Source organism: Mesoplodon bidens (assembly GCF_964165515.1).
Source record: "Mesoplodon bidens genome assembly, contig: HAP1_SCAFFOLD_81, whole genome shotgun sequence".
NCBI lineage: Eukaryota > Metazoa > Chordata > Mammalia > Artiodactyla > Ziphiidae > Mesoplodon > Mesoplodon bidens.
In genome coordinates this window covers 1501847-1515483 of record NW_027672552.1, presented here as the reverse complement: position 1 = coordinate 1515483, position 13637 = coordinate 1501847, and the positions used below count along the sequence as shown (strand labels likewise).

At 38.3% G+C, this 13637-nt stretch overlaps 1 long non-coding RNA gene across 10 annotated transcripts in view; it reads left to right on the top strand.

Annotated features, from left to right (window-relative positions):
• LOC308610052 overlaps positions 1 to 13637 on the top strand; it is a 1140458-nt gene that overhangs the window by 73731 nt on the left and 1053090 nt on the right. Inside the window, exon 3 of one of the 10 annotated variants that reach the window (XR_014014403.1) lies at positions 6400 to 6424. The exons of the other annotated variants lie outside the window; for them this stretch is intronic. This is a non-coding gene — a long non-coding RNA (uncharacterized lncRNA). Of the gene's footprint in view, positions 1 to 6399; positions 6425 to 13637 lie in introns of those variants that run through there. 10 annotated transcript variants of the gene reach the window in all.

Below are 13637 nucleotides of genomic sequence, written 5' to 3'. Positions count from 1 at the left end.
AATATGAAAGAAAAAACATTAATATTTTAAAAGCAAAATATGGATATAGCTTTATGAAATCAGGTTAGGGAAAGGTTTCTTAAAGACAACATTTAAACAATCACAAAGTATGAAGAAAATCTGAACAGATTATTTGACATTAATATTGAAACATTTCCACAGCAGTATAGACAAATGGACAAATAAAAACACAAAAGAATAAATCTGGGTGGCCACGAAAATTATAATAGAAAGGTCAGCCTCTCTATCGTTAAGGAAGTTCTTATTTATCTACATTAGAAGCTAGGTGCATTGGAATCTTAATGTAGTGCTGTTTATAATAAGGTGGATGTTACCTAAATTGCCTTCTTAAAGGGAATTGATAAATAAATTATGGTTTGTTTTCAAAAGTAATATTATACAATAGGTAAATTGAATGAAATGTTTTTGTGTGTATTAACATGGGTGGATCATAATAACATAATGTGGATTTAGAAAATAAATTGCAGTTACAAAAAGAGTATGTAGGTTTACAAATATATGAACTGAAGGGATGGGTGTGTGTGTGTTTGTGTATGTATGTGAGAGAGAGAGCGAGAGACAGTGTGTGCATGAGTTTTTGTGTGTGTTAAATAAGAATATATATGTAGTCAGATATAGCAACATGAACATAGAAGATTTACATACCTTTTGGTTAGAGATCTCTCTAATGATGGGGGATGATCTGAAGCGAAATGCAGGAATCAGATGTTTGGAAACATGGTCAGGCTCCACGTGAAGTTTTGAAAAATTTACCACTTTAAATAAACATTTTCTTCTCTGAGTCTGTTAAGATTTATTGCAAGTTCGATCTAATGAGCTGTATAGTAGAATGAACTTTTCAAAGTATGCTTGGTGAGGGATAGATTTCAGATCATTGATTGTTCCCTTAAAGACTAAGGCTATTTGGTGAGAAGGCTCCAAAACAAGGATTTTGTCGATATATAAATCTGTTTTCTTGAAGAGCTAATTATTTGTAGTTATGGCAGTATAATTTACTGAAGCTTTAATTTGTGTTTATTTTCCCCAATAACTCTATTACCACCACTTCAAGATGGTAGTCAACATTTGCTGTTAATTACTTCAGGGGAGATTTGTGTTAGGGTGAAAAGCTGGTGTTTCCTGGAATTGACAGATTTTCCTTTGTTCTTTGAAAAGCACAAATACTTTGAAAGAATAATGTTAGGTGAGAGAGAGAGAGAGGAAACAGAGGAGAGCCATTGAGACTCCAAAGGAAGAGGGATAGATGTCCCTGAGGCTGGAGAGAGGGACATATCTTCATGTAGCAGAAGACTTAAACATTCACTATGGCAGTGTGAAAATAGGGCATGTCTCCAGAGATAGAGAAAGATTTCAGAAACAGTGGTTATGCACTTCATGCAAGTAATATGGGTTCAGGCACCAACTTTCCTGTTATTGCCGTTTATCAGTGAAGCAGTAGAGTCAGCAGATTTAAAGCCACCATGAAAGTTCAACAAGATATATCTTTTGTTTAAGGCCCAAATACAGAGCCTCTACCACACTATCTAGGGATATTTTAAGCCTCTAGAATGTTCATGTGATCTAATGAAAGAAATGGATTCTTGAATGATAACAAACTGGTAGAGTTTCTTCTTTGCCTGATGGGATGAGGGCTTACATTATTATTAAATTTGAAATAAAAGAAGTAAATGAGCCTCTTCTTGACCAAACACTTGAAATTCACTTTAATGAGAATACCAATATGGTGTTGTAGAATAACAAAATCTCATGCAAGAAGGGAGCCTAGTGATCACTCCATCCAGCCAACCATTTTGTAAATAAGGAACCTGAAATTGATCAAATGTGGACAACTTGCCCGAACTTAATATTCTGGTAATTAATCAAGCTGCGATTCAAACTCAGGTCTTTTGATTCCAGGTCTAGTTTATTTTTCCCATTATATTAGGCTTTGTTTAAATAGATATAATTTTAAAAGTACATGATACCTTTACTCACTGTGGGACAGTATTCCAACATGAAGGTTTTATTTCTATTTGCCTTTCCTTGAACCTAGGACAGTTGAGGACGACACACACACTCGCACACACACACACACACACTCAGTAAATCTTCATTGCTTGGGCTATCAATCCATTGGTATTTTAGCATTTCCTTCAGAGATATGATGCATCCTAAGAAGGTATATTTTCAAATAGCGTATTACAGATGAATTATCTAAATGTGTGGGGTTAGTTCCTGAAAATCTATTTCTCAGTTAATTGCTAGTTAATGTTTTTCTCTTTTTACCACCTTAATCTGCTATCCTTTACCTGGACTCTTAAAAAGGGCCTTCTAAAGTTTCTTCTTGAATCCTTGTTTATTTGTCTATAGGAAACTCCCCATAGATAATCTTTTTTTTTTTTTTTTTTTTTTTTTTTGTGGTACGCGGGCCTCTCACTGCTGTGGCCTCTCCCATTGCTGAGCACAGGCTCCGGACCCGCAGGCTCAGCAGCCATGGCTCGCGGGCCCAGCCGCTCCGCAGCATGTGGGATCTTCCCGGACCGGGGCACGAACCTGTGAACCCTGCATCGGCAGGCGGACTCTCAACCACTGTGCCACCAGGGAAGCCCCCCCCGCAGATAATCTTAAAAAAATAAATTAGGTCATTTTTCTCCCATGTTTAAGCCTCCAAACCCAACTCTGCATTGCACTATCCTATTGTAATTGAATAAAATCAATATTTCTCACCATTGACTAAAAAGCTTACATGATATGGCATCTCCCAAATACTCCTTTGTTTGGTCTGCTATGACAAAAATACCATAGACTGTCTTTTTCTGTCTTATATCACTTATATATGGAATCTAAAAAAGCCAAAGTCATAAAAGCAAAGAGTAGAATGGTGGTTTCCAGGACTGGGGGTGGGGAAATTGGAAAAATGTTGGTCAAATGATATAAACTTGCAACTGGTATTGATAGGTAAATAAGCCCTGGAGATTTAATGCACAGCATGGTGATTACAGTCAACAGTACTGTACTATAAACTTCAAAGTTGCTAAGAGACTAGATCATAATTATTCTCACCACAAAAAAATGATAATTACGGGACATGATAGAGGTGTTAGCTAATGCTACTGGTGGTAATCATACTGCAATATACAAATGTACCAAACCAACAAGTGTACACCTTGCACTTACATAATGTTATATTTCAACTATATCTCAAGAAAAAATACTATAGGCTGGGTGGCTTAAACACAAATATTTGTTTCTTATAATTCTGAAGTCGTATTTCCCCCAAATACTACTTCACTATTGAGTTGTAAGATCATCTTACATATCCTGGATGCCAGTCTATGTTATGTATACATCTATATCTATATCTATATCTATATCTCATGAATATTTTCTCCAATCTTTGGCTTTCCCTTTCATTTTCTAATGGTGTCTTTAAAAGTGCAGAAATTTACAATTTTGATGTAGTTATAATTTTTTCTTTTATAATTATCAAAATGCTATTTTTAAAATTCTGCAGTAACATGGTTTTAATTATAAATTGGAAAGCAGATAGTATGGGTATGTGATTTTGTATCTCACGCAGAATTTGGCAGTCTGGTAGCTTGTGAATATTTTCTATTTGTGCTATTATTGCATGTATGAATTTATTTATGATAAATATACTTCTGTGATACATAGAGAATATTTAAATTGTCAGGATTTGCTATTTCCCCATAACTTTTTCCTCTCAATACTCTGAGGACTTGAAATGTTTCCTTTCTTAGTTGGTACAAGGCCTTTGTTGAGGTGGGGGGTGGACGGGAGAGAGATATAAAGAATGTAAAGAATACAAATAATAGCCCAGGTTATTCTCTATGAGGAAGAATGAAAGAGGGCAGAGGGGAAGAAGGATAGGGAACAATAAAGGAAGGGTGAGGACAGGAGAGAAGGGGTAAAAGGAAAGAGCAGTCACTATCAGGAATGGGATTTAGGAAAGGGAGTGTGTAACAAATCGTTCGGAATCCTAGCTGTGTGCTGCCTCCATCTTTAAAACAAATCAACACGATGTTCAGTGCTTTCTGGAGGTTGGTTTCTGTTTGTGTGCATTATCATACCTAGGCTGTGATATATTTGACATCCTAAATTTTCATGGAGTTTATTTCCCACTCTTTGACATCTGTGTATCTTACTGACACAACTTGAGTACTTCCTACTTTTTCTCATGTCCAATCACCATAAACTCATCAATACAAGGGACTATCATAATGCTTTTGTGATATCCAGATGACTAATCTCCCTATGGGCTATAATATTATAGACATCGGGAGACTTGGCATAGCACTCAAGTAAGACAGAGTTTGAGTGTACTTCTGTCTCTGTCAGATAGAAGTAAACTGCTCCATTATCTTTGCTGTTTGATGTGGAGACAACTATTCGCCAGATCAATAGCTGTATATCAGGAGTTAGAGATGTTTTGATTTGTTCCAGGAAAAAAAGGCCCATAAAATCCAGCAGCTTTGATTAGAATTAGTACCTCATTATCTTATGATAATCAACAATCATTGTCCATGACTTATTTGCCTTTTTTCCAGGCCAAACAGATTATTTAAATGGGGCAGGTGATGGAGATTACCATCTGCATGGTTATTTTAGTCTCTGCAAATTCCCCAGATATGTGCTATTGCTATTTTTTTGGTATTGTTTGCATGTAGGGACAGTTCCAGGAGCTTCCACTTGGCCCTTCCTATGTATTTTTTTCCAGTTGTGGCAAAATATGCATGACATAAAAGTTACCATCTTAACCATGTTTAGGTGTACCATTTAGTGGCATCAAGTACATTCACGTTGTTGTGCAACCATCATTACCATTCATCTCCAGGACTTTGTTCATCTTCCCAAACTGAAACTCTGTACCCATTAAACAACATCTCTCCATTCATCACTGCACCCAGACCCTGGCAATCACCATTCTATTATCTGTCTATATAAATTTGATTACTCTAGTACCTCATAGGACTGGAATCACAGTATTTGTGTTTTCGGTTCTGGCTTATTTCATTTAGCATAATGTCTTCAAAGTTCATCCGTATCGTAGTGTGTGTCAGAATTTTTACCTTTTAAGGGTCATTAATATTCCATTGTATGTATAGACTACATTTTGTTTATCCATTCCTCTGTTGATGGACATTTAGGTTGTTTCCATCTTTTGGCTATTGTGAATAATGCTGCTAAGAACATGAAATTACAAACATCTGTTCAAGTCCCTGCTTTTAATTCCTTTGGATATATACTCTGAAGTAGAATAGCTAGATCGTATGGTAATTCTGTTTAATTTTTTGAGGAACTGCAATGGAGAAGGGTTCAGATTTCTACACATCCATGCCAATACTTGTTATTTATTATTGTTTTTAATAATAGCTATCCTAATGGATGTCAGGCAGTAGCCGTTCTTAATAGCACTTACGTTGTTTGAGAGTTCTGTCATTTTCCAAGTATGTGTACTCCAAAAATATATTCAGATATGGGGAAATATAGTGTAGGTCACTGCACAGGATTTCTAGTGAGGTGAACTTGTGTCAAAATTCCAATTATCACATGGCTTCCATAAGCCCTATTATGACCTGAAGACCACAGTGATGTTTTGGAACCTCAGGTGTGTAAATTTATCTTAATAATCTCTGAAAAATTCTGAGTTTTCCACTTTTCTTTCTAAACATTCCCCCCGGAAAATTGTAAACCCCTTTGAGGTAGACCTGGAGAAAAAAAAATCACACTCTATACTTTTGACAGTGTTGCAGCAAAGTTTCTGAAGCTGTTGTAGCCACCTGATCTCTGGTTTAGGTCTGGGCGAGGCTGTAATTTTCACTCCTGGAAAATCAATGCAGGTTTCTGCTCATTGTGCTTGAATTTTATTTTCATTTATACAGTTCAAGCCTGCTCATCAATGTAATTCCCAGTGTAAATGTGATTAATCTGTTACTGCTGGAAGTCACTTTGGGTCAAAATACTGCCATTCTGCCCTGCTGACATTTATGATAATTGCACTGACCTTGTTTCTCATATTCAATGCTACCGCTTAACCTCTGCTACTCTGTAACCCCATATTCCTGTTAAAAGCACGGGGGCCATTTCATTGGTGCTATCCCGCATTGTCATCTTTAGCCCCCAGAAGACAGATGCCACAGAGGTTTTCAAGGATGCTTGTATTTCTCTCATCAATGAATGTCTTAATGTCTTGAAGAAGAATGTTATCGATCACCTCTGTGGGGGCATAACTGTGGGATAGTTGAGTGGGTTTCACATACTTAATCCACTCCAACATTCTCATTTTAAGTACATGGATTCCTTTGTCTACATTCTGTCAGATAAATTATGGCATCTTGCCCTCTTTGAATGTTGCTGACTATTGAATCTATGTTTCAGTCAGCCAAACAAGCCAACGATTAGAGCCAATTCCATCAGCTAGAGCTAATACTTTGAATCTCAGGTAAGTTCTTTATAATAAATTCAACCCCTTCCAACTTTATATTCCATCTTTCTCAGTCTAGCACTTATAAAACATAAGCCAGGGCTTCCCTGGTGGCACAGTGGTTGAGAGTCCACCTGCCGATGCAGGGGACACGGGTTCGTGCTCCGGTCCAGGAGGATCCCACATGCCACGGAGTGGCTGGGCCCGTGAGCCATGGCCACTGAGCGTGCATGTCCGGAGCCTGTGCTCCGCAATGGGAGAGGCCACAACAGTGAGAGCCCCGCGTACTGCAAAACAACAAACAAAAAAACCCAAAAAACCATATGCCACACACACATTCTACAGGTTTCTGCTGATACACATTGGCAGGATATAGCATTTCTTTTGATGTATATGCTAACTCCTACCAGGGTGGACATTATACTTGCCTCCTGGGGCCTGCTGGAATCTGACTGTAGTTATTAGGATGCAGTAAGTGCTGATGTGGATGGGTCTTGAGAAAAGTAGAAATTTCCTTGAAAACTAACCTATTTAGATGAGGTCTTTAGAGATATGTTAAGTAAGGGAAGGTTAGTTTCCTCAAATGGGGAGGAAGAAGGGTGGCTTCCTTTGGCAAGGAAACCACAGGAAGATTTGGGTTAAAAATTTTCATATTAATCTGAGTCTGCCTACCTGCACTTATCCTAAATACTCAATATATCCTTATCTTAATACCCAGCTCTTCCTGATCAATGTCCTGATCAATTAATCTGTGAGACTTAGCACAGATGTACGTTGAACTTGGATTTTAATTCTGCAACTCACACTTTTAGATTTGAAACTTGATCCTCAGCCATGTCTGCTGTGTGGCTATAAGACATGAGAAAATTTTAAGGCCCTCAGTGTGGCTCTCTGTGTCTTCCCATGCCTCGATCTGAGAGTTTAAACACCTAACACCTTTTAACATTAAGTGTAAACATTTTCATTTTGTAAGCTCTCTGGTGCTATAAGAAGCAGCTAATGGTCCCTGTGGAGCTTGTAGTTACTACTGCTGTAATAGACAAAATCAGCTGCCGCTTGAGATGTAAAAGTATTGTCTTCAACTGGCAATATGTTCAAAGCAAATATTGCTGGTAATTTATTTATTGCTTCCACTACTCGGAAGAAACACTTGTCTTTGCATTGGCAGTGGAGTCACTACTACATTCAAGCTCAAAACCTTATTCCAGAGTCCCATCTTGAGCATCGTTTTCCTGGGATTACTCATGCAGGACAGGAAATCTGCTTCAGGAAGTTTAGAAAGTAGATTTTAATAAAAGGAGCTTGTTTCAAAAGTTATAAAAGCTGGAGTCAAATGAAATAGGAAGGCAACCTAGAGTTTGGAAAGACTGAATCCCCTAAGCAGAACGGTAATGAATGTAGAGACTGCTGGTGGGTGCTGGGAACATGGAGGGAGAAGCCCTTGAGCAGGAATTGGACGCATGAGGGAGACGAAGCCTCAGTTGTACGTACAACTCAAAGAAAGAGGGCATTCTGGGTTCTCCCCTATCCCCTTCTTCCAAACTCTCACCAGTCCTTCCTTTACTCAAAATTAATTGGAAGCTAGTTGCCAGTGAATCCTGGGAAACCGAGTTTTCAGGAGTCAGTCCTCTAAAATAAAAATCAGAGCTGGAAAAAGAGAAATAGTCTTTAAAAATTATTCACACAAATATGCCATCCCTTTACAATAACTTCTCACATTCCAGTTCACTTGTTCAAATACCCCACCACTATGATAGTACTTTGACGCAAAGTCTGTTTACTCCCTTGCTTTCTCCTGATACTGCCTTTGTATCTCTCCTTACTCTCTTACATTCCAGTGTCCATTATCTAAGAGTGTGTTTGTCCCTAGCCCTGTTCCAGTGTCTTTTAGTTATGCTGGATCAACCCAAACCATTGCTTTCTCTTTTCTTGATCTCCAGCTTTCAAAGTCTTCCCAAGTAAAGTGTATAATAGTTTAGATGGTTTCCTTTATAAATTCATGATCACTAACCTAAAAGGTCCTTTAATATTGCCCTTTAATTCTGCTACATTAATCTGGACCCATCATTTCCCACTCTTTACAGTTTGTTCTCTCTTTCTGCACTATTCTTTGTTTTTTTAAAAAAATCTTTATTGGAGTATAATTGCTTTACAATGTTGTGTTAGTTTCTGCTGTATAACAAAGTGATTCAGCTAGTGCACTCTTCTTAAATGGCATGTCCCCACCATTTGCTATAATATCAGGAGATAATCTCTTTTAATTCACAGAAAAGAAAAGAAAAAACATTAGGAGAACTTTCCTGTTCATTAACATAATAGAGTTACTACATCTGCTGCCATCTTTATCTCCTTTGGTAATTTAACAGAACAGAAGCTCTATTCCTACTAAACCCAGTTCCCTTACTCCTGATTTGGATTGCATCACCTTGCACTCTCTAAGGATCCTTATTTTGTTCAATACCTTCTCTAATCTGGATCTTTTCCACTATCTTTTTGAAACATTCTAAAATCTTCCAAATTGGGAAAAATAATAAAGAAGAGTAAAGCAAAAAAGAAAAGCAAAACCAAACTCACCTTTCTCCACCTGACTTCTATTACTAATTACCACACTATCTCTTCTTCAAAGGCACAGTTTTTAAAATAATTCTTGAAAATGTTTTTCTATATCTTGGCAATTGTGAATAATGCTTCAATGAACATGAGCGTGCAATCTTTTTGAGATCCTGATTTCAGTTCTCTTATACATATATACACACACACACACACATATATATATACATATATCCATTCAGAAGTGGGATTGCTAAATCATATGATAGTTCTGTTTTTAATTTTTCGAGAAGCCTCCATACTGTTTTCCATAGTGACTATATACCATTTTGTATTCCCACCAACAGTGTACAAGAGATCCAATTTCTCCATATTCTCTCCGGTGCTTGTTACCTTTGTATTTTTGAAACTAAGCATCCTAACAGGTGTGAGGTGATATCTCTTTGTGATTTTGATTTGCATTGCCCTGATGATTAGCGATGCTGAGTACCTTTTCATATACATTTTGGCCATTCATATGTGTTCTTTGGAAAATGTATATTCAAGTTCTTGGCCCATTTCTTAATCGAGTTATTTGGTTTATTTGCTACTTAGTTGTGGGAATTCCTTATAAATTTTGGATATTTACCTCTTACCAGATATATGATTTTCAAATATTTTCTCCCATTCCATTGGTTACCTTTCCATTCTGTTGGTTGTTTCCTTTGCTGTGGAGGAGCTTTTTATTTTGATGTAGTTCTACTTGTCTATTTTTGCTTCTGTGGTCTGTGTTTTTGGTGTCATAGCCAATAAATCATTGCCAAGATCAATGTCAAGAAGCTTTTCCCAAACTGTCCATCGACAGATGAATGGTTCAAAACATGTAGTATATATTTACAATGGAATATTTTCAACTTTAAAAGAAGAAGGAGGTTCTACCATTGTGGCAACAGGGATGAACCTGGAGGACAATAAGCTAAGTAAACAAGCCAGTCACAGAAGGACACATACTGCATAATTCCATTTATATGAGGTACCTAAAATAATCAGACTTCATGGAAGCAGAGAATAGAATGTTGGTTGCCAGGGGCTGGGGAAAGGGAGAAATGGGGAGCTGTTGTTCAGCAGGTATGAATTTTCAGTTATACAAGATGAATAAATTCGAGAACTCTGCTGTACAAATAGTGTCTGTAGTTAACAATAGTGTTAAGCACTTAAAATTAGTTAAGAGGGTCAATTTCATGCTAAGTGTTCTTACCACACACAGAAAAAATGGGACACAAGCTTTTGGAGGGGACAGATATGTCTATTACCTTGATTGTGTTAATTGTCTCATGGGTTTATGCATATGTCCAAACTCATCAAATAGTATACATTAAACATGTGCCATTTTTGTGCCTCAGTTGTACCTCCATAAAGCTGTTTAAAAATGTTTATCTGTATTTGATACCTTCACTTTATTACTTCCTTCTCATGCTTCAACCCACTCCCAATAGAATCCATCTTTTATTACTCCAATAAAAAGGTACTTCATAAGTTATTTCCAAATCCATGGATGTGATGTGAAAATTTTATCTCCTACTTACTTGACCTGTAAGTAGGATTTGCTTCTGTCTTTGAGACTTGATTTTCCTTGACCCAAAAACTCCTCTGGTTTTCCTCTAATCTCTGCGGCAGTTCATTCTAAATCTTCTTTGCAGGTGCGTATCCTTCTCCTCAGACATGAAATGTTGAAATTCTTCAAAATTCAGTTCTAGGCCATTATGTCCCCTCACTCTAGAACTCATAATATGATTTCACAGAAACACACAGCTTCAGTTACCAACTCCATAAAGTTTGGACATTTGTGTACCTGAGACCTCTAATCTGAATTCTGTAAATCCAGTTGCCTATTTAACATCTAAATCTGTTCATTTAAAATATACATAAAGCTAAATACTCATGGTCTCCCTAAACTACCGAATCTCTCCTCCTTCATTTTCATTTGTCTTAGTGTGTAGTGACACCATTCACCCAGTTGTATAAACCAGGCACCTAACAATAATCCTTGAGTTCAACCTCTCACATCAGCCACTATATCCTATCCATTATCAATCTTATCCATTTTACCTCCTAGATACTTCCTTAATCTATCTAATGTTCTCTATCTACTCATCGTTGTAAGTGGTGAATTAATGCATGAATATAAATTTCCCTGATTGCTTTGCTTGGTACCTATAGTTTTTATGGCAGAAAAATTTATATAAAAAAAAATCCGTTCATCTTCCCTATATCTTCCCTTCTGTTCCTCCATCCTCCTGTCCCCATTTCAAGCAAGTATCCAGGACTCCCTAGAAACCTCTTCCTCAGGAAATATGCCATTTCTAAGCATCAAGGTGTGAAGGAGGAGATTACAAGGCAGTTGGAGGATTAAAAGCCAGTGAGTACAACAAGCACTGCCTGACACTACCTTGTTACTGGATAGAGCCTTGGAGCTGCACCAACTCATTAGAGGGATGTAGTTGAGAGAGATATAGGGAAGGCATGTAATAGGCATGGCGTATTTATCTCATCGAATATTTCAGCATCCCAAACATTATACAGGAACATTTATAAATGGGACATAAAGGTACAGGTGTCCCGGTCTCAGAAGACCAGAAGGACCTCCACAACAGTTTCATGTTACAGGGTTTTTATACCACTTTGGTTGTATAAGGTACCTCTAATAATGGCTGAGTCTAAATTCTCTACCTGCTCAGTTATTTAAAGAATTAAATTCATTTAAATCAAGTAAAGAAACAGTAGGTTTATAGCAGCTCATAACTGCTTACTTTTTAAAAATTTTTTATTTATTTATTATTTTTGGCTCTGTGTTGTGTCTTCATTGCTGCGCGCGAGCTTTTTCTAGTTGCGGAGAGTGGGGGCTACTCTTTGTTGCAGTGTGCGGGCTTCTCATCACGGTGGCTTCTCATTGCAGAGCATGGGCTCTAGGTGCGCGGCCTTCAGTAGTTGTGGTGCACAGGCTCTAGAACGCAGGCTCAGTAGTTGCGGCACACGGGCTTAGTTGCTCCACGGTATGTGGGATCTTCCGGAACCAATAGAACTTTATGTTCCTTCCTTTTATCAATTTTAAATGTTTAAAATGCTTTTGATTTTTTTCTTCTTTGACAAACTCAAAGAAGGACTTTTATCTATGAGGTCCACACTTGATATTCTCAGTCAGAAGTCATCTGCCCAAGGAGGGCCTAGCATCTGAGGCCAACAGTCACATCCATGTCCCTCAGATAGGACCCTGTATCCTGGAGCTCAGGCTCCAGGCTCTGCTCAGAGGCTCTCAGAGGCTCAGCATTGCTGCTCTGATCAGCCCAGCATAAAGGAAGGCTCTGTCGAGTGAGGCCTGACGTGAGAACGTGAGGCATGATCAAGCAATGGAGAACTCTCTTCTCCTGCAGAGATCCCAAACTCTCTAAATAACCCAACCCAGGGCCGCAAAGTTATGCTTGGGATTTTATCCTGCAATCTCCAAACGCTCAGATGGGCCATGGGCTTCAACTGGAAGCCTTAGTCCCCCCAGAACTACTGGCCCTGCCTGGCCTATGATGTTCTATCCTCTCCTTGAACTTCCTATCTTAGGTGTCTCTCTGACCCAACCAATCTCACTGAGAAATGTGAGCAGGGGAACAAGAAAATAAAGAATCATTCTTTGAGAGGCAACTTTTGGTTCCAGCTCCAACACTTAAAGAGCTTGAGAGTCATTACTCCAGTCTTTAGAAGAAGCAAAATCTGAACCAATTGAAAGTCAGTGACTTTTCTTGTAGCATTAGAGAATTAAGGTCACAGGGCAAATCACTCCAAAATCTTGATAGAGGGTGAATGCAGAGAATCATAGTTGAGGTCAGCTTACCTCAAGCAGAGGCCACTGGAGCCATAAATTGATAGGAACACTTAAAAGGACCCTTTGACAAATTGCTAGAGGATGCACATGGGCTAACATGAGAGCGAGAAACTCCTAGGGTCATTATCTTAGGGGGGCCTCCACCTATTCATGGGTTTCGCCTATGGGAACCCCACCAGGTTCTCACAGTGAAGAGCCATGAAAGATTCTGATGTTTCTGGTGGAGGAGTGTGGGAATGGGAAGAAAAGTAACAATTTTGAAAACGTTCTGAAATATCCCCTGAATGTTCTCCATAACAGAAGCTTACTCCGCAGAGGAAAAGACTACCAGAGACTTATCCCACATGGGAGAAGGGAAGTTATCCAACTCCAGTTCCCTCTAGCTTTCTTACCTCTTCCAAAAAGTGAAAAGAAAGAAAGAGAGAAAAGAGTTAGAAACATCTGTGAATAACCCAGGGGCACAGGACCACTAAACGACAGATTTAATCATATCGCCTCCCCCCCAGCTCCTTACTACCACATCAACAGGGCTCCAGTATGGTAACAGAGGATCATAGCCGAAAGAGCTGCAAGGCATAGGCTCTATATAAGGAGGAGACTTAGGGGAATCTGAAGACACCAAGGGAGATGAAAACAAGGACACTATAGGAAATTGAAGTCTCTGACATATACAGCTACAGTAAATATTAAACACAACCAACACCTACCTGGATTAACATAAAACTTCACACTAAGGTCTGTTTACTTCAGTTCCTATTACCCAATACATTATGTCTGGCTTTTCAACAA